Source organism: Podarcis pityusensis, assembly GCF_964106645.2.
Source record: "Podarcis pityusensis genome assembly, chromosome: Z".
Classification (NCBI taxonomy): Eukaryota; Metazoa; Chordata; class Lepidosauria; order Squamata; family Lacertidae; genus Podarcis; species Podarcis pityusensis.
Window position 1 is genome coordinate 41,013,520 of NC_138044.1, and position 26,735 is coordinate 41,040,254.

General features: G+C 42.9%; 1 protein-coding gene across 5 annotated transcripts in view; it reads left to right on the plus strand.

The window, feature by feature from the left end:
• Nucleotides 1-26,735, plus strand: part of IL1RAPL2 (interleukin 1 receptor accessory protein like 2) — a 492,821-nt gene that overhangs the window by 268,667 nt on the left and 197,419 nt on the right. The window lies entirely within an intron of this gene.

Below are 26,735 nucleotides of genomic sequence, written 5' to 3' on the forward strand. Positions count from 1 at the left end.
TTGCAGCTCCCAACATCCCTGACCATTGACCGCGATGGCTAGTGATGATGGGAACTGGAGTTGAACAACCTCTGGAGCCCTGCAGGTTCCCCATAATTGATTTAGACATACAGTCCTTTCCGTTTCTGCTTTTCAGGCATAACCAACATTTCTTATGTAGCTAAAATAGCACCATTCTATGGCAACTACAGAGGAAACAGAGAATTGGGAAACCCATTATATTAGCTGCAAGTGGGAGTTGGACAGGTGACATTGGTAGACATTTCCCTGTATTTCTGCAAAGCCAGGAGGTGAGGGGAATATCTCTGTGGCAGGAGGTGAATCTCAAGTGGTCACAGAGATGTCCCCTCACACCTCTGACAAAGCTTGCCTGAGCACCGGACAAAAAAAAAAAGTCATTCTAGACTTGGTTTGTGTGTGTGTGGATGCATTTTGAAATACATCATTGATGCAATGGTAACGTATTAGTGATGGTTGTGGGCCCAGGTGCAGTGAGCCTGCCAGCGGCACTAGGGGTGTGGGGTGAACAAGACACAAAGGATGAAATAATAATGGGACAAACTTCTTTGGATTAAAGAGGTCAAGACTTTATTGGTTACAGATGTCCGTAGGCTTTGGCATAGGCATTGGGTGTGTATCCTGAATCATCTAGCCCAACTGCTGGTTGATTGATCAGAAGGGTCAATCCTGGGTTGGGTTAGGGTTGGGGATCACCCTATCAAATCAGGCCTGTGTGTGTGTGCGTGTGTGTGTGTGTGTGTGTGTGTGTGTGTGTGAAGGGGGGTTGCTATGGCCCTTCAGCCCCTGTCTGGGTGACTGGGCAGAAGCATGGCCACCTGGACCCCTTTAATGGAGTACGCAGGTCCCCTGAAGTGGGAGTTGGATGGGTTTCCCAATTCCCACCCTCTGCTTTGGCTAAGGATCCAACCCAATGCCTTAACCACCAACAAGCTGTGACAATTGCTATGAGGGATGTGCCAGCCAAAATACCCTCACAAGAAAAGCAAACAAATGGCATGCAGACCCAGCATGGAAAGACTGTCAGCTGTCACAAAGGGGGGGGGGAGGTGTGACATTCATACATGGGGACCATGTATATGGCTCTGAGGTGGTTGGGGGGGGGGGAATTTCAGAAGAGACATACTTCTGCATATCTCTGGATATTCTCTGTGACTGTCACAACACTATGAACATTTGCTGTTAGATTAAAGTTTGTTTTCTGACTCCAAGAGGGCTTTCTCTTCCTGTATGCACACTGCTGGTTGTTGTTTTTTCATAGTGTGTCTGGTCTACAAAATGTTGTGGCCTGTAAGGATATGTGTGCAGTGTGTTGCTAGGTACTACAACTGAAGATATGTCCTACTGCATACATGCCCCAGCTATGCTCCATGGGCCTGCCTTATGTTCTGTGCATGAAGAACAGCTTTCTTTTCCTCATTCTTGCTTAGGTGAAAAATGAAGTTTTGGAAGTACAGAATCAGGCAGGCTTTTGCACATACACAGTCTGTTGTAAAAACCTCCCCCCCCCCCCCATCCTTTCAAGTTACTTCAAGGCAATGGTGACCAGCACTTATGGATGGGGGGAAATTGAATTCAGTTTGCATTTAACAGGAAACCTACTTAATCCACACTTTCTGAAACAAGGTGTGAATAGCCAGACAACCATCCTTTGAAATTTGCAGTATTCCGAAATTTGAAATACAGTACTCCGGCCAAGTAGTGTGTATCAAAATTGCATATGAAAGGGCAAATAGAGTGCATAAAACTGCACATATTAACATGCTAAACTGGGGTATAAAGGTAAAGGTAAAGGGACCTGTCAGGGCTGCCTCAGGTCTCAGCTCACAAAAGACCAACGCCAAGTTCTTCTTATATACAAAAGTGTTTATTGGAGTTCATTGTTTGCTTCACATCCGAGGCGCGCAGCCCCACGTCTGCTACGCTTAGACCATTGAAGTCCCCTCTGAGTCAGTCCCTCCCCTGCACCAGTTTAAGAGGCTTGCGCTGCTCCACCTCTTCCTCTCTTTCCTTTTCCGCAGGGTCTTCCTGCCCGCTGGGGTTTCGGCCCTCCTGGATTCCCCTGACGCGGAATCCCCAGATTGCTCTTCCCCCCTCCTGCGGGCTTTGGGACCTGGCTCCTCCTCCGGGCTCCCTGTACTTCCGCGCGCCTCCACATTTGAACTTGGCGCGTGCGCCCAACCTCTAACCTTCCTTTTAACAGTTACACTACTCCCTTCACTACTCCCCTCCCCTTCCGGGAGGGTGGCTTGCTCCGACCTCCCTCCCTTCTCTGCTGCCGGAGCTGCTTCCCCTGATACACTGGAACCTCCACCCCCTTCGCTGCACTCTGGCGGGGAGGCTGGTCCTGACGCCCAGCTGCCACTTTGGGATCCCCCGCTGGCCCCCTGCTCCTGACACGTCCCCCTTGGGGCTCCCCTGGCCTTGACCACCGGCGCCCCCTTCTGGGAATCCTCTGATTCGCTGGAAAGACTCATGGAATCTCTTGAGTCATTGTCCTCCTCTTCCTCGCTGTCCTGGGATTCATCCCCATCGCTCTCCATCTCCTGCCTACCCTGTGCCTCTGTCCCTGAACCCCTGACAGGACCCCTGACCATTAGGTCCAGTCGTGGCCGACTCTGGGGTTGCGGTGCTCATCTCGCTTTATTGGCGGAGGGAGCCGGCGTACAGCTTCCGGGTCATGTGGCCAGCATGACTTAGCTGCTTCTGGCAAACCAGAGCAGTGCACGGAAATGCCGTTTACCTTCTCTCCGGAGCAGTACCTATTTATCTATTTGCACTTTGACATGCTTTCAAACTGCTAGGTGGGCAGGAGCAGGGACCGAGCAACGGGAGCTCACCCCGTCACGGGGATTCGAACCGCCGACCTTCTGATCGGCAAGTCCTAGGCTCTGTGGTTTAACCCACAGCGCCACCCGCTGGGGTATAGTGCTTGGTAAAAAGCTGTCTGTTTTGCATATAAAAATGTGTATATTTGAAGACATTAGCACCAAAGTGCTGATTGGTTTTTTACGTAAGGCTTTTTTAAAATGGCAAACTGATATGGAAATGTTGAGAACTGAGGTTGAGTTTGGAAAAATGAGAAATCAAGAGAAAGAGAAACTGAGTCAGCTATCCCTACCTCTTGTGCATGCACTGCCACTGCCGGTCTCAAATCAGTCCAACATTGCTGTGTGACTTCAAGTCGATGAGTTTGATCTCACACTCAAAATGATGTATTTCAGAGCTTTGCTGAATAGGGGCCATTTAACAAGCAGAGGAGTACCTCTCCTAAACACACATTTACATTGGGGACCAATGAGGTCATGCGATCTTCTTTTAAAATGAATGAGTTTGCCTTTAAGTTCACCCAGGAGAACTTTAAAATGCAAAGAGGTCTGAACGTGCTTCCAGCCCAAACTGCCTCTGCTCCAAGGGCAAAGAGACTGACAAGCAAACAAATGGAACAGTCTGGGTCATGACTCTGATATGCCATTGCCTGACCTGTGTCCATTACTGTGTCTCCCATGGCCCCCTGATGGGATAGCATTTAATAGGATTGGCTATTGTATTAAAATGTTAAACTTGAAGTGCTATAAGCAGTGGATTTGATGCATAATTGAGTATTTCAGTGATTGTAAAATAGTTCCCTCCCATTAAGTTGGTGGAGCTTAGGTACCTCACTGCTTCCTGCGCCAAAATGGCAGCTTGCTGCAAGTGGGAGACTTTATGTAACCAGCTTTATTTGACAACCTTGCAGCATTGCTGCTAAAGGATGACTGGTGAGTGGTACTTCAGGTTCCCACCGAACCAGAATCAGGTGACATTAAAAGCCAGTAAGGCAACTTTCCCTACCCTAATGCCCACCAGATGTTTTGAACTACAACTCCTACCATCCCCAACCATTGACCAAGTTGTCTAAGGCTCATGGGAACTGTAGCTCAAAGCTTTTGGAGGGCATCAGCTACAAAGCTGATGACTTGTATGTCTTCTCAGGTTGGGGCAGTTTTTGGACACTTGCCTTTTGCAGGTGAATGGACACTTGCAAACCACATGGCTGTATGCAACATGAGTAAGAGAGCCATGTAATGAAATCTAGAGGGCTACAGTTGCCTCCCAGCAACTGAGGCCTTGAGCTCTGAGGAATCTGTGTTTCCTGCTAGGAATTTTTCTGATTATCCTGGAGTTCCTGCCACCTGTTCAAACTGTCTGAGCACAACAGTGACCTTACCTGAAAACTTCCATTATTCAGGATCTGTATGGATAACATTATCATCATCATCATCATCATCATCATCATCATTACGTACAATTATATAATTGATCATTAATAATAATTTTGTTCAAGCCAGGACTTTTTATACAGGGAGGAATTTTTTATTCTTTCCCCTTTCCCATTTTTTAAAAAAGAAATGTCTGAGTACTCCATTTCTTGGCATTATTTCTTGTAATTATACATAAGACCACATTTTTTGCTTCAATGCATTTATCTATCTCTTTTTTTGTCCTCTTTCCAGAATTTGGCAATGTGCTCTTATTTTCTTTGTTTATCAAATTGCAGGTGGCTTGAAATAGTGGAGGATTCAGTTAACAGTAATTCATTTTCATTTTGTTAAATGTGGTGTGTGTTGGGGGGTTAATAATGTATTAGCCCCTGGATGCCCATGCCACTGATCTCAAAATTCCAGACAGATATAGATATGTAGATATATGCACACAACATACTTCTTTTCTGAGTAAGCAGATGTTTACATTTGTACTTAATAGACTGCTCTTGTCTGCAGGCTTTCTTCACAGCAGAGAGGGCTATATTGTTAGATACCCAGGTCCAAAGGCTGGTGAAATTAACCCCCTACAGCTAGAATGTTTGGAGCAAATGGAGCCATAGTTACAAAGAAGGGTTTTAGCCCAGTATGTGTGTGCCTGTCAGTAATCACACATTTCAAAGTTGGCATTAACTCTTTATTAGCAGAATCACGATTTCCACAGACTTGGTTGAGTGTCAGGCTTATTGAGCAGAGCAGCTCATTCCCAGTGGACTTACTCCATGAAAATCAGTTGCTGAGAATGGAAGTCCCTGACTCCTCACAGCTGTCTAGGTCTCCTCGTCTCCAGGGTTTTTTCCACTCAATCAGGGTCTGCGCCTACGTGAAGCCAACCTCTCCTCCACCTTTTTCATGCCTCTTCTGGTTCTGGGAGACAGGGGAAGAGGGGAGCCTGTTGCAGCAGGAGGGGGAGATACCTGTGACTCTTCACCAGCCAGAACTCTTCATCTCTGCCTCTTGGCCTCCTTCATCCCACTTTCCTGCTTCAGCTTCTGCCTTGATTCTGGGCTTCTCTCTGCTACAGACTCCCACAGCTAACTAAGCCCTATTACATCTTCAAGTTCTAACGCCTCCTCTTCCCAGTTTTTACCCTTCTCCCCCTGATCACTCATTTTTGTCCGACCACCAACCCCCAGGCTCAGAGCCTTCTTCCCATGACAGTTCCCCAAATGGTTCCTCCCACCATTCCTCTGTGCCCAACCAGTCCATGACATCATGTTTCGCATGCAAAGGTTTCAGACTCTTATCTCTGGCCACCTGCTTGTAAGGTTAGAAATGATGCCTGTCCTGTCTGAAACCTGGAGAGACGCTGTCAGTCCTTATAGACTAGGGAGGTGTGAGGCTTTTTCAGCACAATGACTGCATATTCTCATGAGCAACTTTTCAGAGATTATGTGTTAGTAGTGGGCAAGACCAGAGGCAAAAGTATGTGGGGCGAGGTATGAAATTCTTGCCTTTATAAATTAGGCTACATTCCAGTCACCAGATGCCAGACACTTCTCCATCCAATAGAGAGACAGAGAGAAAGAAAAGAGGGAGAGTGTGTGAGCGAGGTGGACTCTGGCCGTTCCTTCTTCAGCCACACATCTTTCCATCCAGGCAAACCAAGAGCATTCTCACAGTTTAAAGACAGGTTTCAGCCAGGCGAAATCACCCAAGAAGAGGGTAGAGTAGGGCCAGTGAGAGGCATGGCCTGAGAAGAGTCCTGAGGATCAGACAGACAGCCCTGGAGGACCACATTTGGCTCTTGGGGCTGAGATTCCCCATCCCTGGGATAGACTGCAGTGAGCCAGACAGGCCAATGGTTTGACTAGGTTCAGAGCATGTGCCGATGGCCCCTGAAATCCCTCATTATTTTTAACTCATCAGACATTCAAATAGAGGACTAACACAGGACACACAACCACTCTACTAACACAACCTAAAGGTCCTCACTAGCCCAGGTTCCAGCCACCATAGCTGAAGTCCTAATGACCCTGACAGTGATTCATTTCTGTCATGATGCTAGAAGGAAGCGTGACGATTGTGATCTGAACATAATTCACCCTGGCTTCCAATTCATGTCTCCCAACCATCCGCGTGATGTTGTGTCACCCAACACGAACCACAGTTAAGAGACACAGCTTGGGTACCTTGACATTTCTGAGCAGAGTATAGAAAGTAATGCATTCTGCAGCGTGTCGGTATGCCATTAATCTTCCTCTGCCTGCTGATGCTACCGTAGTTTAAGACTGTCAGCGTTTCCATTACAAGGCCTCATTTTTCAAGAACTTAACAAATCAGCTGCAAATATTCCACTCTGGATTGAAACATTTCAGGCAAAAGCACCAGGAAATAAACTATCTGCCACCATAATTGGTTGAAATAAAACATAAATCCAAAATCCGTGATGGCTAAAACTCATCAGCACAAATTGTCTGTGGATGCATGTTCTGGCAACTTCATAGTAGCCCGGAGATTTCCAGGCACTTTTAGTATTATTAATAATAAATAATTTTGTAAAATTCTTTATATAAATTTTGCATATTAAACCAATTTTACATGTATTGATGAAGCCACATGATTAGCAAACCACAGGCTGTTGTATTACCACACAACTCAACTGTAGGACTTCGGAATTCACTAGGGATGAAAGAATCTGCTAATTTCTGTTTCTTTCAGTTTCTCATTTTTATAATGTTAAATTTAGTTCTCCACATTAGGTTGTGATTTTTTAAAAAAAGAAATAAAGATTGCACCTTTGCCTAAAATACAGATTCTGCTATTTTTATTAGCAGATATAAAAGTTCAGTTTATGTTGGTCGGCGCTGATCACCATCCAGAGTCCTGAGTGAATCTGCTTAGGGGACAAAAACAAAGATGTAAAATTTGCTCTCCTGAAAGGAAGGAAAACCACAGCTTCAGCTAAGAACAAAGCTGATTTGCTGCTAACCTCAGCCCCAGAGGGAGTTGCTAGATAGTACTCCTTGCAGTTTGTAATAACATCACACTTCATTGCCATTGGGTGCAGACTGTGGGAAAAACAACCACCACCACCACTGATTCTTTTGCCATGCCTTGTGATTCTCACACCTGGTTTGCATTTGCAGCAAAGGCTGCTGTGCACGGTGGTTGCTTCCCGACACATTTGCAAATATGGCTGCCAATTTTTATGCTAGGTAAGACATTAGAAGTCAGGGACCCTCCCTCCGTTGCTGGGGGGGGGGGAGGCCAAAAGAGAGCACCAATCTGCACATAATTTTTGTATGGAGTTTGGAAATCATGACTTTAATTGGGATGGAGATCCAGAGGCCCTCTAGATGTTGTTGGGACCCCAACCCCTGTGAATCCCTGGCAACATGGACAATGGACAGGGATGATGGGCACTGTGGTTCAGCAATGTCTAGAGGACCACGGGTTTCCTATCCTTGGGCCATATTTAATAGGAACACAATAGTGTGGTCAGGCTGTCTGGGTGCCTATTTAGTATGTGGGGAAAGCAGAGACTCTCACAGACCCCTTCCTTGCCCAACTGCTGTGCTACAGCCCTGCAGTGCTGCCAGTTGGGTCTTATTAATTTTGGAAATTAAACCAGTTACACACATATCGATCAGCTGATGAATTCACATGATTTTCCCAGCTACTTAATTATATAGCTTTGGGCAGTGTGAGAGCCTCAAATGTTGCTGACGGCTGCCAAAAAAATGTGCATATAAGTTGCGTCATACACAAATTTGCACCCTCTTTCACTGGAGTGAACTAGCTGGATTTGACTAGCTGGATTTCTGCCATGCTTGCAGGTAGAAGAGCTCCGTTTCACCCTCAATGGCAACCCCAAACAATACAAAGGTATTGAGTTTTATGAGTTGTCAACCGGTTTTATTACTGTGGATCTTTCACCAGTTGATTTTAGGCTGGTAATGCTACATTTGGTGCAACAGAAGGTATGGCAATTTCTGGTGGTGGGTGAGGGAAGGATTTAAGATTTGGAACAGCCAAAGTTCAAGTGTGCATACTTGGATAAAGAGGTCATTAAATTGTTCAAAACTTTAAAAGTGTGAGCAGGTAGATGCACGGGGTCTGGAAACAATAGAGCAGTGCTCTTTCTGCCCCCTCTCAGCATGAGCTGATGTGGTAGAGTGTCCTCCTTAACATTTTTTTATTCCCTTTAAACAACAAAGACAGGCTTAAAGCAGTAGTTGAGTTCCAGCTGGCAGCCCATTTGCTACCTTTGTACTCTAAATGCCTGAATGAGTGTGACTCTTGTGACATGACGCAGAATATTTCCCAGGAGCACTATCAGGTGTTTTTGTTTTGTTTTTAAGTGTGTTTTGGGGGTGGGGGCAGGAAATGCCAGCCTCAGTTCACCAGCCATGATTAGGGGTTGGCAAGAAATTCATTTCTTTTTTTCTTTTTCTTTTTCTTTATTAACATATAAAACACATACATATACATTTACACAATACACATACACAACACACTACCTAATTTTCATAACACAAAACATACCTACATTACTCTACCTATACTATACATATGAACATACCTACACACCTACCCCATACGGACACCCACCAAGTGACTTGACTTCCAGCTGTTCTTGTTACGCTACTTAATTTTTCCAGCTAGCTTAAACGCATTTCATTATTTCTTTAATCTCTTCTTTTATCTTAACTTTACTCTCCTTTCACTCTAATCATTTTCTGGATTCACTCAGTATCTGTCAGAAATTGTACTTTTTCCACATAAATTTTGATGTACAGTGGTACCTCTGGATATGAACGGGATCCGTTCTGGAGCCCCGTTCGCATCCTGAAGTAAACGTAAAACGCGACTGCGTGGGTCACATTTCGCTGCTTCCGCGCATGTGTGTGATATCATTTTGAGCGTCTGCGCATGCACGAGCAGTGAAACCCAGAAGTAACGCCCTCTGTTACTTCCGGGTCACCACGTAGTGCAACCTGAAAATATTCATCCTGAAGCTACTTCAACCCGAGGTATGACTGTATTCCTTAAAGACAGCCTACTCCTTCTTCACTTTTTGTACCATATCTCCTCTTATCCTCCCTGTTAGTTCGGCAATATGGAAGTATTCCATCACTTTAGATAACCAGTTTGTTTTAGTTGGGACGCTGCTGCTTTTCCAATTTTTGGCAATCAATAACCTTGCCGCCATAGTTGCATACATAAGTATTGGCAAGAAATTCATTTCAGTTCACATCTTCATATGAATTAACTTCATATGTGCTTTCTGAAGCAATACACAAATCAGAATGCAGTGATCCGTTGAAATGCACACTTCTTCAAATTTTGTGGTGCACTTCCCTGTTCAAACAAAATGTGTGCAAAAATGCATGTATTAGGGGACAGTGGGCACACTAAGATGCTGATAAATTTCCACAAGGCCTTTTTCAAAAACGCAAACTGATGCATGAATGCGGCGAACTGAGCTTAAGATTGGAAAAAACAAGAAACTTGGGTGTTCTTCCCTATAGGGGATTTGTTAGGGTTTCCCCCCACCATATTACTTACCGATACTTTGAGGCTCCCATGTACATACAGATCCCTCCTTTTTTGGGGAGTGGGTCTACTTTAACTACGAAGCTATCAAGCATATCTTGCCCAAGTTCAGTATTAGAGCAGATCCTTTGAGTCCCTATTTTCCAAGGACAGTCCTGGATTTACAGAAGCTGTCCTGGTTTCTGATTTGATCCCAGAATGTCTTGCTGTTCCTTACGTAAAGGTAAAGGGACCCCTGACCATTAGGTCCAGTTGCGGACGACTCTGGGGTTGCGGTGCTCATCTCGCTTTGTTGGCCAAGGGAGCCGGCATACAGCTTCTGGGTCATGTGGCCAGCTTGACTAAGCCGCTTCTGGCGAACCAGAGCAACGCATGGAAACGCCGTTTACCTTTCCACCAGAGCGGTACCTATTCATCTACTTGCACTTTGACGTGCTTTCGAACTGCTAGGTTGGCAGGAGCAGGGACCGAGCAATGGGAACTCACCCCGTCACGGGAATTCGAACCTCCGGCCTTCTGATCGGCAAGCCCTAGGCTCAGTGGTTTAGACCACAGCTCTTAGGCTGTCCCTATTTTCATCAGAGAAATATTGGAAGGCATGGAGTTATCTTACCCCCAAGCCATCTGAATGCAGCCCTGTATATGGAAGGTTTTTTTATGTTTAATGTTTTATAATGTTTTTGTGTCAGACCCTCCAAGTGTCCCTATTTTCCAGAGACAGTCCCAGATTTCCAGAAGCTGGTTTCTGATATGATCCCAGAATATCCTGCTTTTCCTTAGGATGTCCCTATCTTCATCAGAGAAATGTTGGAACATATGGGGCCATCTCTATTTTCATCAAAGAAATGTTGGAGGGTTTGTTAGAGGGAGGGCCTATTAACCTGTTCAGGCCCTCACAATATCAAGGGGATGTGAGAGCCCTGCTGGATCAGCCAAGGGTTCATTTCATCCAGTGTGTTGCTTCCCAGAGCGATCAGCTCCAGGAATTCCACACAGAAGGTTTGAAGGCTATAACCCTCCTGTACCTGGTATTCAGAGGCAAATATTCTAATATCAGGATCCAAATTTATCTAGCATTTTATTAAAGCTTAGGCACTACAGTGTGTGCGTGCGCGTGTTTGTGTATTTTTATATAAAAATCCATTTCATCAAAGATAGAAAACCAACAAGGAATCCTCCCCTGTCCTTTCTGTTGCCTTGGTAAGAATTATATTCCTGATAACTGAACCATGGAAATGCCTCTGGGGGATCCGATGTCAAAACCAACATTCATGCTAAACTTTTATATTCGCCTTTAGTGACATTTCTCTGATTACATTTAACCTGATTGGTCAGTGGGAGATTTCCTTAGGATTCTAGAGCATGCACCCCAGTGATTGTGTTGGCAATTTGAGCCCCCCCTGCCCCCGCGTCCATGATAAACTTGAATTGCAACAATGGGAGGCAGAGAGTGTGACAGAACCATATGGTGCGGTAAGTGAAGAGTGCACGAAACCCTGTCGAGAAAGAGGGAGCAATGCCAAAGGATTAAGGTGGCTTGTAATAAAGGCATCAAAAATATATGTGCTATTTTGCTGTTTTATAAGACGGGGAATTTACATACTGACTCATCTGGATTATTGGTGCAGGGGGAGGAATTGGAGGTGTTGCACTGAAGAACACTAGTGATAGCACTAAAACGTGGTAGCTCAATGAGCAGAATCATATTAGAAAGATAATAAGCTATGGCAGTTGTGGTGGCTACCCATTGCAACCGGTGAAGTGGAAGGCAGAGAGGCTAAGCATAAGAGGAGTTTAGCAACAATTCATGCTGAACTTGTATATTTGCAGAAGTGGCATTTTCTGCAATAGGCAGCACCAACTAATTTGAGTTCAGTCCCCATCCTCCTTCCTGCTCAGGCAATACTGAACGAAGGAGGAGGAATCTGACTGTTACTTAAGATAAACAGTGGTCATAGCTGTCAACCTTCCACTTTTTTTGTGGGAATTTCCCTTATTCCAGCGCCATTTCCCGCTGCTTCCTGCTGCTATCCCAGATTGTTAGATATCCCGTAGACTGTTCCTGGGACAGGTGAGGCTGCTGATCCCTTATTTTCAAGGCTGCTGATCCTTATTTTCAAATCTGAAAGTTGACAGCTATGATAGTGGTACCTCTGGTTAAGAACTTAATTCGTTCTGGAGGTCCGTTCTTAACCTGAAACGGTTCTTAACTTGAAGCACCCCTTTAGCTAATGGGGCCTCCTGCTGCTCCTGTGCTGCCGGAGCACGATTTCTGTTCTTATCCTGAAGCAAAGTTCTTAACCTGAGGTACTATTTCTGGGTTAGCAGAGTCTGTAACCTGAAGCGTATGTAACCTGAAGCATCTGTAACCCGAGGTACCACTGTATTGTGAACACAGGAATAACATAACACTTGAACAGAACTAGTCGTGGATCAGAGACTTAGGCTGCATCTGCACTACGCATTTAAAGCATTATCATACCACTTCGAACAGATGTGGCTTCTCCCAAAGAATTATGGGTGCTGTAATTTGCTAAGGGTGCAGAGAGTGGATAGGAGATCCCCCATTCCCACAACAGAGCTGCAGTTACCAGAGTTCCCTGGGAAGAAGGATTGTCTGTGAAACTATTCTGAAAATGGCAGCTCTACGAGGGGAACAAAGGCCTCTGAACAATTTCTAGCAACCTTAATAAACTACAGCTCCCAGAATTCTTTTGACTTTTTTAAAGTGGTATGATAGTGCTCTAAATGTATGGTGTGAATGTAGTAATGACCAGCCTTCAAAACCACATAAACTGATAGTGAGGTATATAAAGTTGTGGTTTTGATAGTTTATGAGCTCCTGCATTAATGCCTCCACCAAGGGGCTTAGGCAATAAGGAGCTGAAAATTATTTTCCAGATGCTAACATGTTATATATATTTTTGTTCAATATTAATCATGGTCATTATCACAGCATTACCACAATGCTGGGTTAGATGACCCCATGGGCTGGGCAAATAAATTTACTCTGAAGTTCTAATTGCAATTTTTTGAAGATGATAAACTAAAAAATGAAAATGGATTGTGTTTGATCCTTCCACTCACAAACCAAAACTTTCAGAATTGCACACACCTTTTCAGTTAATGCACATCCTTTTTGTGCAGACAAGTGTCAGCCTTTGGAAGGCGACACAATAGGAATCAGGATAGTTGGCAGAATGACACGTTGGAATAACCAAAAGCTCCTTTATAAGATCAACCTTCAAGTACCTTGTCTGATTTCTTAGCAGAGACTAAGGTAGTCGTGCGCCTTCAAAATCTGATAGTCATGAACCTCATTCTTTCAAGCAGAATTGGGTGTTCTCTAATGTGTTTAGGTCTTCATTTATTTGAGCTGAAGTTCCCTACCTCCACTTTGGAACAACCTTCCAAAGTATAGTGTCTGTTCTTACTGAGGTCATTTCTTCACACCTTCACCTTATAATAAAGGAGATTGGGGTCCTTTTTTTTGTCAGCCACCCAGATAAGTGAACACATTAGCCATGCAAGAACATCTTCTTCCCTTTTTTTTTTTTTTTTTTTTGGTTCTGTGAGTGCAAATCCATTTCTTTCCTTGACCCCAGACCACTGCAAATAACACCCAGCAAAAGCCATAAGAGTGCAATGAAAACAAATATAAAGCAATGATTCCTTTCCCCAAGAGAACAAATAAAATAACCTTTTATCTAAGCAAAATGAGGAGAGAGGTTGTAATAATAAGGATAACAGCAGCCACCCAACACGTACTTTCAAGGAAATCCATTGGTTCCAAAACTAAAAGTAATTGGAGCAGGGGGAGAAAACCATGCCTTTTGAGAGGCATCATCTTATTTATTTATAGAAAAGCAGTGAGAGAACAATAATAAGACAAGGTTTAGAAGCATACAGTAGAATCCTAGGGTTGGGAGGGACTTCAGTGATCTTCTAGTGCAAACCCCACTGATGTAGGAAGTTCACTACTGTAGCACTTGCCATAAACCATGTGGTGGTGTCCTGGAGGGATTGGTCAGATCAGGAAGAAAGATAGGAGGAGCTCAGGAAGTTAGAACTAGATGACCCAGGGGAGGGTCCCAGTAGGCTTGGGAAGGCAACACTGGAGCCTCAAGAAACATCAAAGCTAGAGTTACTAATGTGTTAAGCAGTCACCATTAGCCAGACCCCATCAACTGCATTTTTAATTTCAGAGTTTCAGACAGAACGTCAGACAGGTTTTTCCCAGCCCTACCTAGAGATGCCCAGAATTGGACCTGGAACTTCTCCTTGCAAAGCAAGTTCTGTACCACTGAGATATTTCCCTTTCCTGCTTAAAAAAATAATCCAGGCGACCTGGATGTTAGGACTTTAGAGGGTCTGGTGGATTCCAATTGGCTTGAGGAAGCTGCCTTGCACTGTCAGGCCATTGGTCCATCGTCCTTCCCAATATCCGACCATTTGATGGGCTACGTTGGTTATATTGATGCATCTTTCCTCCACCCCCAACTGCCCTATATTTTTTAATACTTTTCCATGTCAAAACCCATCCCAGCAATCCTCTGTCTTGAGCCAGAATGGGATGCCCTTGGGAATTGTACTCATGGGAATGCCCAAGCACATTCCCATTTGGTTACTTTGCTTGCTGATCATGGGTAGTAGAACATATACTGGACACTTCCTATTTCTGAAGTGTGTGCCCTATTAATCCCCTCTTGTCACCCCCCTGGCCGTGTACACAGTGTTTTGCTAATCAGACAGTCAGTTTTCTCAACCTTGCCCACCCTTAATTGTAACTAATGAGGGGAGTTGTACGTTTTTAGGTCCTTGTTCCACAGAGCACTTTAAATAGAAACTGCCATGGGCAGTGTTGAAAATATGAGCTAAATAATGCAAGATTGTTAGCAGAAAAATATGGTGCTATTAAATTAGACCAAATGCTCATTTTTTAAAAAAAAATCAACCCTCTCATGAACTCCTTATTTACCCAGAGTTCCAATCTGTTTGGCCTTTCTTTCTGTAATCAGAAAAATCTATAATCATCCAGGTAAGTTAATTGTTATCAAATGCTCCAAGTCTGCTGATTATATAAATAATGAATTTGAATTATGACACACGGGCAGCTGGAAAACGTGGATTTTCCTCTGAAAGACTTCTGAAAGTATCTCTCTGGGGCATGTTCTGGGGAAAACTGACTTCTAGCCAAGTATGGCCAATAGCAGGGTGCCTAGGAGACCTGAGAAAGTTCTCAAGGATAGCAGGAGTTAATCCAATACAGGCTGAGACTCCACCTGCACTTCAGTTTTAAAGTAGGATCATGCCCCTTTAAAGTGTCATGGCTTTCCTGAAAGAAAATTGGGAAATGTAGCACACCTTCCAAGTTCTCCAAATTTTCCTATTTTCCAGGGATAGTCCTGGTTTCCGACTTGATCTTGGGACATCTCACTTTTCCTTAGAATGTCCCTATTTCCATCAGAGAAATATTGGACGGTATGTTAGGACATCCCAGTTTTCATCAGATAAATGTATGGTGTAGTTTGTTAAGAGTGCTGAGAGTTGTTAGGGGACCCCCATTTCCCTCACAGTGGCCCCTAGCAAGAGAGATTGTGTGTGGAAACCCTTCTGAGAACTGTTGTCATGAAAGCAAAATTCAGCAGCATGAAAATAGCATAGAGTTGAGCCAGCAGAAAACACCAAATTAACTAACGGCCTGTTAAAAATTCCAAGTCTTTATCAACTGCCCGAAGCATTGTTGTGATGGGCCATGGCAGGCCTTGCTCAGCAAGGAATTCCATAGGGGAGGTGTAATAATGGTAGGGGCTCCACCCCTTTTTATTAGCCTCGCCTCTTGTGGTTGAAGAATTTGGAGCAATGCCCCAGCTGTCAATCAGAACATGTGAGGAGGAGAATATAGGAAAAAGTGGTTCCTGAGATAACTGGGCCCCAAGACCTCAAGGGCTTTAAATCTTATGACCTCCACTCTGGATTAGCCCAGAAACAAATCAGCAGCAGGGAGAATTGTTTTAGGCAGTAAGTTCTGAGTGGGAGGATGGGGACACAGCATTTGTGCTGTGGTGTTGCTCCACCTGTACTATGGATGGAAGGATCTGGCAGTTTCAGTTTTCTCAATTTCTCATTTTTCTGACCATAAATTCAGTTCCCTGTACTTCTGCGGCAATTAGATTTTTATTTTTTTTAAAATCCTTACAAAAATGCTTCAGCATCTTAGTGGGTATTTCCCCCCTGATAAATACAGTTTTGTATGTGGTTTTGACTAACGTACATTCTTTGCAAACAATTTCTTCTCATATAATGCACTTTTGTATGCTGTTTTTACTAACATGGTCACTTTTAGTTACACTTTTACCTAATATACATGCATGTTTGTAAACACTGGTTGGCTGGAAAACTGCATTGCAAAATTTGGACAAATGCATATTTGGAAGGATGGCAGTTTTGGTTCTCATGTTGCTTTGGAAGAGTATAAATTGCCTGGATTTGCCTTTAAATCCAGACTGAATTGAATTTTTCCTCCATCCCTAACCCCCTACTTAGACTCTGAAGTAATAGAATCCTATCTACCACCTCAGGATATCTTTGATTTCATTCTACTGTGAGTGTAAGGCGGCACCAAACTCCCAATAAATTCAGTGAGACTTAGCAGTGAGACTTAGCAGTTCAATTACACATGCCTATGATTGAGTTTTTGGTGACCAGCATTCTCTTCCATAGATTCAGTGACAATTTTGCGTTCTTTTAGGGATGTATATTTATTCCTACGTCCTACAACATAGTAAAGAAAGTTGTTGTAGATAAGACACATTAAAACTTGAAATTATTTTTTTTATAAGATATTTATTAAGCTTTTTTAAAGTATTACAATAAAAATGAAAAAAATAACAAAAATACAAAATAAAAATAATTAAAAACACACAGATTTTCCATTACTTATTTTCCTTTAGCTTGTTTCCCGGACCTCCTCATACCTCCCTTTTTTGTATTCCAGTTCAATTTGTTGGTTCAGCAAATCCTTACCCTCTTTATTTATCCTAATCTTTAGTCTTAAAATAGTAACGTTAAATTTTTACCTATTAACAACCCATTTTTCATAATCCTTTAAAGCATTACAGCTGGAAACCACTTAATTTCTATCCAACATCATTCTAACATTCATTAATTTTACAATAATTCTGTAGATAGTCTTTGAATTTCTTCCAATCTTCTTCCACCGACTCTTCTCCCTGGTCTCGGATTCTGCCAGTCATTTCTGCCAGTTCCATATAGTCCATCAGCTTCATCTGCCATTCTTCCAGAGTGGATAGATCTTGTGTCTTCCAATACTTTGCAATGAGTATTCTTGCTGCTGTTGTGGCATACATAAAAAAGGTTCTATCCTTCTTTGGCAACAATTGGCCGACTATGCCCAGGAGAAAGGCCTCTGGTTTCTTCAAGAAGGTATATTTAAATACCTTTTTCAGTTCATTATATATCATTTCCCAGAAAGCCTTAATCCTTGGGCACGTCCACCAAAGGTGAAAGAATGTACCTTCAGTTTCTTTACATTTCCAACATTTGTTATCGGGCAAGTGATAAATTTTTGCAAGCTTGACTGGGGTCATGTACCACCTGTATATCATTTTCATAATATTCTCTCTTAAAGCATTACATGCCGTAAACTTTATACCTGTGGTCCACAACTGTTCCCAGTCAGCAAACATAATGTTATGTCCAAAATCTTGTGCCCATTTAATCATAGCAGATTTCACCGTTTCATCCTGAGTATTCCATTTCAACAGCAAGTTATACATTCTTGACAAATTCTTAGTTTTGGGTTCTAACAGTTCTGTTTCTAATTTTGATTTTTCCACCTGGAAGCCAATTTTCTTGTCCAAATTATATGCCTCCATTATCTGATAATAATGAAGCCAGTCTCGCACTTTATTTTTTAGTTTCTCAAAACTCTGCAGTTTCAGTCTATCTCCATCTTGTTCCAAAATTTCCTAATATTTCGGCCAATTGGCCTCCATATTGAGCCTTTTCAGAGCTTTCGCTTCCATCGGTGACAGCCACCTTGGGGTTTTATTTTCCAATAAATCCTTGTATCTTATCCAAACATTAAACAATGCTTTCCTGACAATATGGTTTTTAAATGCTTTATGCGCTTTGACCTTGTCATATCACAGATATGCATGCCATCCAAATACATTGTTAAAACCTTCTAGGTCCAAAATGTCTGTGTTTTCCAGAAGTAGCCATTCTTTCAACCAGCAAGAAGCTGCTGATTCATAGTAAAGTTTAAAGTCTGGCAGGGCAAATCCACCCCTTTCCTTTACATCAGTTAATATCTTAAATTTTATTCTGGGCTTCTTGCCCTGCCAGACAAATCTAGAAATATCTCTCTGCCACTTCTTGAAACAATCCATCTTGTCCACAATTTGCAATGTTTGAAACAAAAACAGCATTCTAGGCAATACATTCATTTTTATCACAGCAATACGACCCAACAGTGAAAGCTTCAAATTTGACCAAATTTCTAAATCTATTTTCACTTCCGTCCAACATTTTTCATAATTATCTTTAAATAAGTTCCCATTTTTGGCTGTCATATTAATCCCTAGGTATTTCACTTTCTTAACCACAGTCAAACCTGTCTCATTCTGAAACCTCTCTCTTTCAATTGGTGTTAAATTTTTCTCTAAAACCTTAGTTTTTAACTTGTTCAGTTTAAATCCTGCCACTTGACCAAATTCTTGAATTAGTTCTAAAACCCTTTTAGTACTAGAGTCTGGCTCCTGTAACGTCAATACTAAGTCATCTGCAAATGCTCTCAGTTTGTACTGTTTGGCTCCGACCTGTAATAATAATAATAATAATAATAATAATAAATTTTATTTATATCCCGCCCTCCCCAGCCGAAGCCGGGCTCAGGGCGGCTAACAACAATCAAATAATCAAAAAATCAAATAATCACACAATCTAAAAATATTTCATTATAAAAATTAATTAAATCAAATTGATGGCAACCAATTAAGCAAAGTTCTGTGCAGGTTGCCAGAGGAGGGAGTCAGGCTGCGCCCTGATCAAAGGCCTGGCGGAACAACTCTGTCTTGCAGGCCCTGCGGAAAGATGTCAAGTCCCGCAGGGCCCTAGTCTCTTGTGACAGAGCATTCCACCAGATTGGAGCCGCAGCCGAGAAGGCCCTGGCTCTAGTTGAGGCCAGCCTAACCTCTCTGAGGCCTGGGACCTTGAGGATGTTATTATTTGCAGACCATAGGTTTCTCTGTGGGGCATACCAGGAGAGGCGGTCCCGTAGGTACTAGGGTCCTAGGCCGTATAGGGCTTTAAAGGTTAAAACCAGCACCTTAAACCTGATCCTGTACTCCACCGGGAGCCAGTGCAGCAGGTATAGTACCGGATGAATGTGATCTCGCAGCGAAGACCCCATAAGGAGTCTCGCCGCGGCATTCTGCACCCGCTGGAGTTTCTGGGTCAGTCTCAAGGGCAGCCCCACGTAGAGCGAGTTACAATAATCCAGTCTGGAGGTGACCGTCGCATGGATCACAGTGGCTAGGTCAGGGCGAGAGAGATAAGGGGCCAACTGCTTAGCTTGGCGGAGATGAAAAAATGCCGCCTGTATGCCTTTAACCAACCGGTCCCTTCTAATCATATTCAGCAGAACCTCCAGGACCGATATAAAAAGCAGTGGGGAGATTGGGCACCCCTGTCGTGTCCCTTTTTCTATCTTAAATTCTTCCGTCACCACATTATTTACAATTAATTTAGCCTTTTGTTCAGAGTATATTGCACCTATACCATTTTCAAAACCTTGGCCTACCCCCATCCCCTGTAGGTTCTTCTTCATAAAACTCCAAGAGATGTTGTCAAAGGCTTTCTCCGCGTCCACAAATATCAGAACTGCTTTAGTATTTATATTCACTTCTAATTTTTCCAAAATATCAATTATATTCCTCAAATTATCAGACAAGTGTCTTCCCGGGAGAAAGCCCGCTTGGTCTTTATGAATCTCTTCCATCAATACTTTTTTCCATCTCTTGGCCAAAATGTCTGCAAAAATTTTGAAATCCACATTAAGTAATGATATAGGGCGGTAGTTCTTAAGCTGAGTCTTTTCAGTCTCTGTTTTAGGTATAAGTGTAATGTACGTCTCTTTCCACGACTCTGATGCCCTTTTCCCTTCCAATATTTCCTTACAGACTTCCTTCAAAGGTTGTAATATCCACTCTTTCAAGGATCTATAATATCTAGAAGTCAGCCCATCCGGTCCTGGAGATTTGCCCAATTGCATATTTTGAAAGGCACCTTCTACTTCCTGTTCAGATATTTTATAGTTCAACATTAATTTGCTTTCTTGGGAGATTTTTTGTAATCTATTTGTCTTCAAAAATCGGTCTATGTCCATTTCTTTGTGTGTATAATTGTTTAAAATACCTCTGGAAACAGTTTCTAATCTCAATTGGGTTATGTATATTCTTTCCTTCCACGTCTAAGTTTGTAATAGTATTTAATTTTTGTCTTTTTTTCATTTGCCAGGCCAACAATTTCCCACATTTGTTAGCTGATTCAAATGTTTTTTGTCTCATTTGTTTAATTTTCCATTCTATTTCCTGATTCATCATTTCCATATATTGTACTTGGTATAATTTTATTTCTCTCAAAATCTCCTGCGACTTTGGTTTTGCTCTCAGTTTCTTCTCAGTTTCTTTTATTTTCTCCAAAACTTTATCTTTCTTCTCATTTTGACTTCTCTTCTTTATTGCATTCTGTTGTATCAGAAACCCTCTCATGACAGCTTTGCTTGCATCCCAGATTACCCTTTTTTCTACATTAGTGTTCATATTTATTTCAAAATAGTCTCTCAAAGTTTTTTGGGCCTTTTTATACACTTCTTCATCTCTAAATAAGGTGTCATTCATCCTCCATCTGAAGGAGCCAGTTGATACTTGTTTCATCTCCATCCTTACAGCGTTATGGTCGGAGCAAGTTTTTGGGCAGATTTCCACTTTCTTTATCTTTGGTGCCATTCCTCTAGTTACCCATATTTGGTCAATTCTAGTCCATGTCATCTTGGCTTCAGAGAAGAAGGTTCCCTCTCTTCCCAAGGGGTTCTTTACTCTCCAAATGTCCACTAAATCCATATTGTCTGTCATCTCAAAAAATGTTTTCGGTAGTCTACCATCCTTGGTAACTACCTGTCTTTGTGCCTTGTCCATGTTTGTAGATACTACTCCATTCATGTCCCCCATCAAAATCAGATTGTAATCCAAATAGTCCAATAAGATCTCATGCAACTTTTTAAAGAATTCAGATTTCCCCTCATTCGGTGCATAAATTCCTACGATCAAAAATTTCTCTCCTTGAACTTGAATTTCGATTGCCAAAAATCTGCCTTGTTCATCTTTAAAAATTAATTTCGGTAATAATCTCTCCTTTGCATATATCACAACACCTCTTTTTTTAACTTTGTCAGATGAGATAAACTCCTGTCCCAATCTTTTATTAATCAGTAGTTTCCTGTGTAGCCTTGTTACATGTGTTTCTTGTAAACAAATCAAGTCCAATTGTTCCTTTTTTAGTACAGTGGTGCCCCGCAAGACGAATGCCTCGCAAGACGGAAAACCCGCTAGACGAAAGGGTTTTCCGTTTTGGAGGTGCTTCGCAAAACGAATTTCCTATGTGCTTGCTTCGCAAGACGAAAATGTCTTGCGAGTTCCTGCGGGGTTTTTTTCCTTCCCCCCCTTTTTCCCAAGCCGCTAAACCGCTTATCAGCTGATGGCTAAGCCGCTTAACAGCTGGTGCTAAGCCGCTTATCAGCTGATCGTTAAGCCGCTTATCAGCTGATGCTAAGCCGCTTATCAGCTGATCTTTAAGACGCTTAACAGCTGATGCTAAGCCGCTTATCAGCTGATCGTTAAGCCGCTTATCAGCTGATCTTTAAGCCGGCTAAGCTGCTAATACTGTAGCGCTAAGCCGCTAAACCTCTAATGGGCTTGCTTCGCAAGACGAAAAAACCTGCAAGACGAAGAGACTCGCGGAACGGATTCTTTTCGTCTTGCGAGGCACCACTGTAAATGAAAAACACTTTTTCTCTTTCGAGGAGAGTTCAAACCATTACAATTCCAACTTAACAGTTGCAGAGCCATGATGGGGTTACTTCACTTTGCCTCCAACTGCGCCAAGTGTCTGTTCTTGTTCTGTCGATGGTGTCTCTTTCTCTGGACCGTGCAATCCAAAAGATAAGTTTGCTATGTCTAGTATTCCTTTTTCCAGTGCTTTTGGCTCTTCTCCGGATTCCGCTTCTTTCTGTAGATCTTCTTCGTAATCTTTCAAAAACCTATCTTTATCGTTGACTGATCTTATTTTTATCTTTCTTCCTTTGTATTTAAAGGAAAGGCCTTGAGGAAATTCCCACCTAAAGATAATTCTATTTCTTCTCAACAGGGCAACTAGATCTCCGTAGTTAAGCCTTAAGTCCAAAAGATGTTTTGGAATGTCCTTAAATATCTCCACACTTGAGTCGTAAATTTCCAAAGTCTTTTGATAGTGCAGATTCAAAATTTTGTCTCTCTCCTCTTTTGTTCGAAGAGTAATCAAGCAGTCCCTCACCTTGTTCCTCCTTTGTCCTCTTCCAAGTCTAAATGCATTCACTATCTTAAATTCTTCCTTCCCCAAATCCTGTTGCCAAAACTCTGTAAATTCCTGTGTAAGAAATTCAGCCAAATTATCTTTCTCACGTTCTGGTACAGCCCTGATTCTTAGATTCTTTTGTTTTTCTTTCAATTCAATCATAGACAGTGTCAAACCGTGGTCCTCCAATTGCTTGTATACCGGTGGTATCTTCTCTTGAGTAGCAGTTGCTATATCTTTTGCTTCTTCAGCTATCTTTCGGGTCAAAGCAGATTCCTGTAATAATTTTTCAATAGACTCTGTATTGGTATTCACCTTCTGTCCCAAATTATTAATGCTTGTTGTATTCAGGTCAATTTTAACTGATGCTTCAGCTACTTGTTTATTTGTCTCAGCTACCTGCTTAGCTAAATTTTCCAAAGATTCATTAATTTTTCCAAGTGCATGTGCCAAAACGTCTTCGGACAACATAACTTTTGGTTTAACCTGTGGAGGAGCAGCCCCTGATGTTCCAGATGCTCCAGATGTTGAAGCCCTTCGCTGCTGCGCAGTGTCTGTCCGATAGGGTCTGCCAGACCTAGTAGTTTTTTCCTGCGCCAGCTCTAACTTTCCTCTCCCATCTGCCATAACACTCTCATGAGAATTCAAGGTCGATCCCAAGGTTGAAAGTTTGTTTTGGAATGGAATTTTCCTCTAACCCAGTTGTTATTGTAGCAATGTCATGCCTCCTCTAGGGGGACACAGTAACAGCCAAAGCTTGCAACTTTTAGGGGGGGGAAATGGTCCTTATAAGTCCCCCAATTCACCTAAAAACAACAGTTTCAGTTGCACTTAAACAGTTACTTTAGAACCAGGAGAAGTCCAGAAACACTGTATCTCTTTAGCAGAGTTAGCTGTCAAAAGTCCTCTGCTTACAGATAGGCTTTTCACAGAGCGGCATTCATCTCAGGGCAGTCCGTTCCCAGGTTTTAGACGGTGGATTTTAACTTCCTTTTCCCTTATTTTTTTGCAGATTAGTACAGCTCAAACATTTCCCCCCTCCTCTCCTGCAATCCGGAGGGGAGATCGTTTTCCTGATGTTGTGATTTCAGTCTTTTTCAAACGTCTTTCCCAGTTTCCGCTTACAGTCTCTTTGCTTTGATCTATCTACAAGAAAGGAAGGCAGACTTCCTGTTTGTACCTTCCCGCTTCGGTGCCGAATTAGCTTATTTTTTCCTTTAAATCCAATTTAATCCTACTCACGGGTAGTTGCTTTCAACGTCAAATTGTCCCAGGAAAAAGTCAGCGCTCTCCGATAACGGCTATGCAGCTTCACTCCGCGGAAGAAGCAGTCGACTCTCAGCACCGCACCGCTCACCCCGTCTCGCTCCCGAACCCTTAAAAAGGGTCCTTTCACGACTTGGGGGGGGCGCAAAAGGTGCCCGCCGAGTCCCCACGTTCACAGGCTTCACCCGCCTGTGATTTTTAAAGGGCCCCCGCTTCGCCGCAGCGGTAGGACCCGATCCCGCGGAGCTAGTCCCTCAGAGACTCAGAGGGAATCCACCATTATAGATGGCGCTGACCCGGAAGTCCTCTAAAACTTGAAATTATAAATAGGCAGTCTAGTTGTGATCTACCAGCCCAGGAAAAACCCCTTGCCTCCAGCTCAACTGCTGGATCTGGGCGGGGGGGGGGGACTTTGTTGCCATCCTGCAACAGCGTTCAACCTGGAGGTAAGCGTCATTTTTCAAAATTGCACCTGAGGCTCCTGTTACTCCCCTGTGGCATCCCAGTGCCCCCCAGTGCCAATTTGGGAAATGCTGAGTGGAATTCACTCCAGCAAGTGATGGTCAAAAAACCTGGGTAGCTTTAAAAGAGGATTAGAGAAATTCATGGGGCGGGGTGGGGTGTGTGTTAAGGCTATAAATGGCTACAACTGTAATGACGATGCTCCACTTCCACTGTCAGAAGCAGTGAATACCAGTTGCTGACAGTCCCAAGTGACAGCTGTTGCACTCAAGTCCTCTTTGTGGTCTTCCTTATAGGCATTATTTGGCCACTGTGAGAGCAGGATGTTGGCCTTTTGGCCCAATCCAACAGGTCTCTTCTCCTGTTTTTATATTGTCTTTTATAAGCCTCTTCCTCTGGCCACAGAAATAATTTTGAAACACTGATTCGTGTGTGTGTGTGTGTGTGTGTGTGAATGAATATATAGTTGCAACATGGTGTACCGATCATCAGGATCTGGCATCTCCTATTGTGGCAAATTCCTCCCAAGGGTTTCTCTTTGATGGTTTGTAACCATCCAACATGTCAGTCTTATTCCAAACCCCTTTGGCTTTGGTGTACCCAATTAAAGTGACAAAAAGAGGCATGATGGGGAAATACAGCCCTCATTAAGAGATCTGTCATCCTTTGTACTCTGCTCTTAAAGGGCTGTGTTTCCTATCATGCCTAATGAAACTCAGAATGTGACAGATTGGGTTGCAACATTCCTGTGCGGTCTGTAAATACTTGATGATAACACCATAATAAGTAGCAGTGTGAGATGTTTTAACGGTGTTTGTCTAGCGCAGTGAAAGGTGAGCATTTTAAACCCACTTTCCCACCCTTAATATTTCATCTTACGATTTCAAACAGCGGTGGCTAGCTTGTGCCTCTTGAAATGCTGCTGGACACCAAATAAAATCAGGTCCAGCCAGCATAGCCAATGGCCAGGGATGATGGGAGTTGTAGTCCAACAACATCAGGGAGGGGGTTGTCATCTTGATGGGGTGGGTGTGAATAATTATGGAAGGCTAAAAAAGAAAACAGCTGGTTTTTTATGGGCATGGGTTTCTGAGGAAGCAAAACAGCACCCAAGGCTTAGAGACTGTGTTATTTCATTTTTTTGTTCTACTCTATAATGACTGTGTATAATATGGATAGCACAACATGGGTTGGAACTAAACTAAGGCTATGTATACATCATAATGGCTTTTCAAGTCACATGTGTACACTTCTGTACACACCTGAGAGGGGGTGGGGATGTCTTCACCCAACGCCCATTACCTGATTTTGTGCCCCACACTGAACTCTAGTTCACTGAAGCTGTCATCTGCGCATACATAATGGCTGTGTGAAATGTACACGCCTCTGCTTAAGCATGCTTCCATTTTCATATTGGATGGCAGCTGGTTTCAAGGAAAGTGCATCAAACAGGAGTATTTCTCAAGAAGCTACAGGATACCCATGGCTTGTGGCTGATGTCCTGTGCATTTGACTTCAGACACCAGCAGAGGGTGCATGCTGGGGCAGGAATAAAATGGGTAATGTGTACACAGCCCAAGTTACTTGAACATGGGTTCCATTGAAATACATGGTATAAATTAGTCATAACTTTATAGTTTCAATGAACATGAAGTTTGTTCAACCTGGTCTGTATCTACCACACAATATTTCTTGATAATAGTATTGCTGAATATCATATATCCTAGTAATTAGTCACTCCCCCTCAAGCATAGGTGATAACATCTGGATGCCGTTACCTTGCTAGAGAGTTTGTCCATTTACATCGGTATTGCCTTCCCCAGCTTGGAGCCATTCATATGTTTTTGGACAGCAACTCCCATCAGCCCCAGCCATCATTACCAATGGTCAGAGAAGAAGGGAATTGTTGTCCAAAACATCTAGAGGGCACCAGGTTGAGGAAGCTTGTCTCCTTTGAGTGGCAACAGTTCTCCAGGGTCTCAGGAAGGGTCTTTCCAATCACCTACCTACTGGATCTTTGTAAATTTCTTCGGAGTAGAAATGTGTACGATTATATCAATGTGTTCCAAGATGTCATAAGCTCTGTAGAGATATCCTAGAGGAGGTAGTCAGACCAAGAGGAAGTTGTAGGAAGAGCTCAGAGAGCTAGAGCAGCCTTTCTCAACCTTGGGTCCCTAGATGTTTTTGGACTATAACTCCCATCATTCCTAGCCAGCATGGCCAGTGTTCAGGAATGATGGGAATTTTAGTTCAAGAACATATGGGGACCCAAAGTTGAGAAAGGCTGAGCTAGAGCCTGATGATCCCAGAGTGGTTCTTGTTATCCACTTGAAATGAATTATTTGTTCTGTTGTAATCCTTTGTTTTCTTCTGAACCCTGTAGCCTTTGGCATAATTTATACAACATAATTCGTATCCCAATGAAATTATAGTGGAAGACCTGTCAAAGTGGTAGTGTTTTTATCTCCTCCTCACCTTGTTTCTCATATGTTTTAATTTCTGAATGCTGCTAGGATTTTTAAAGATTTTTTATCTGTGTTTTTTAAGAAG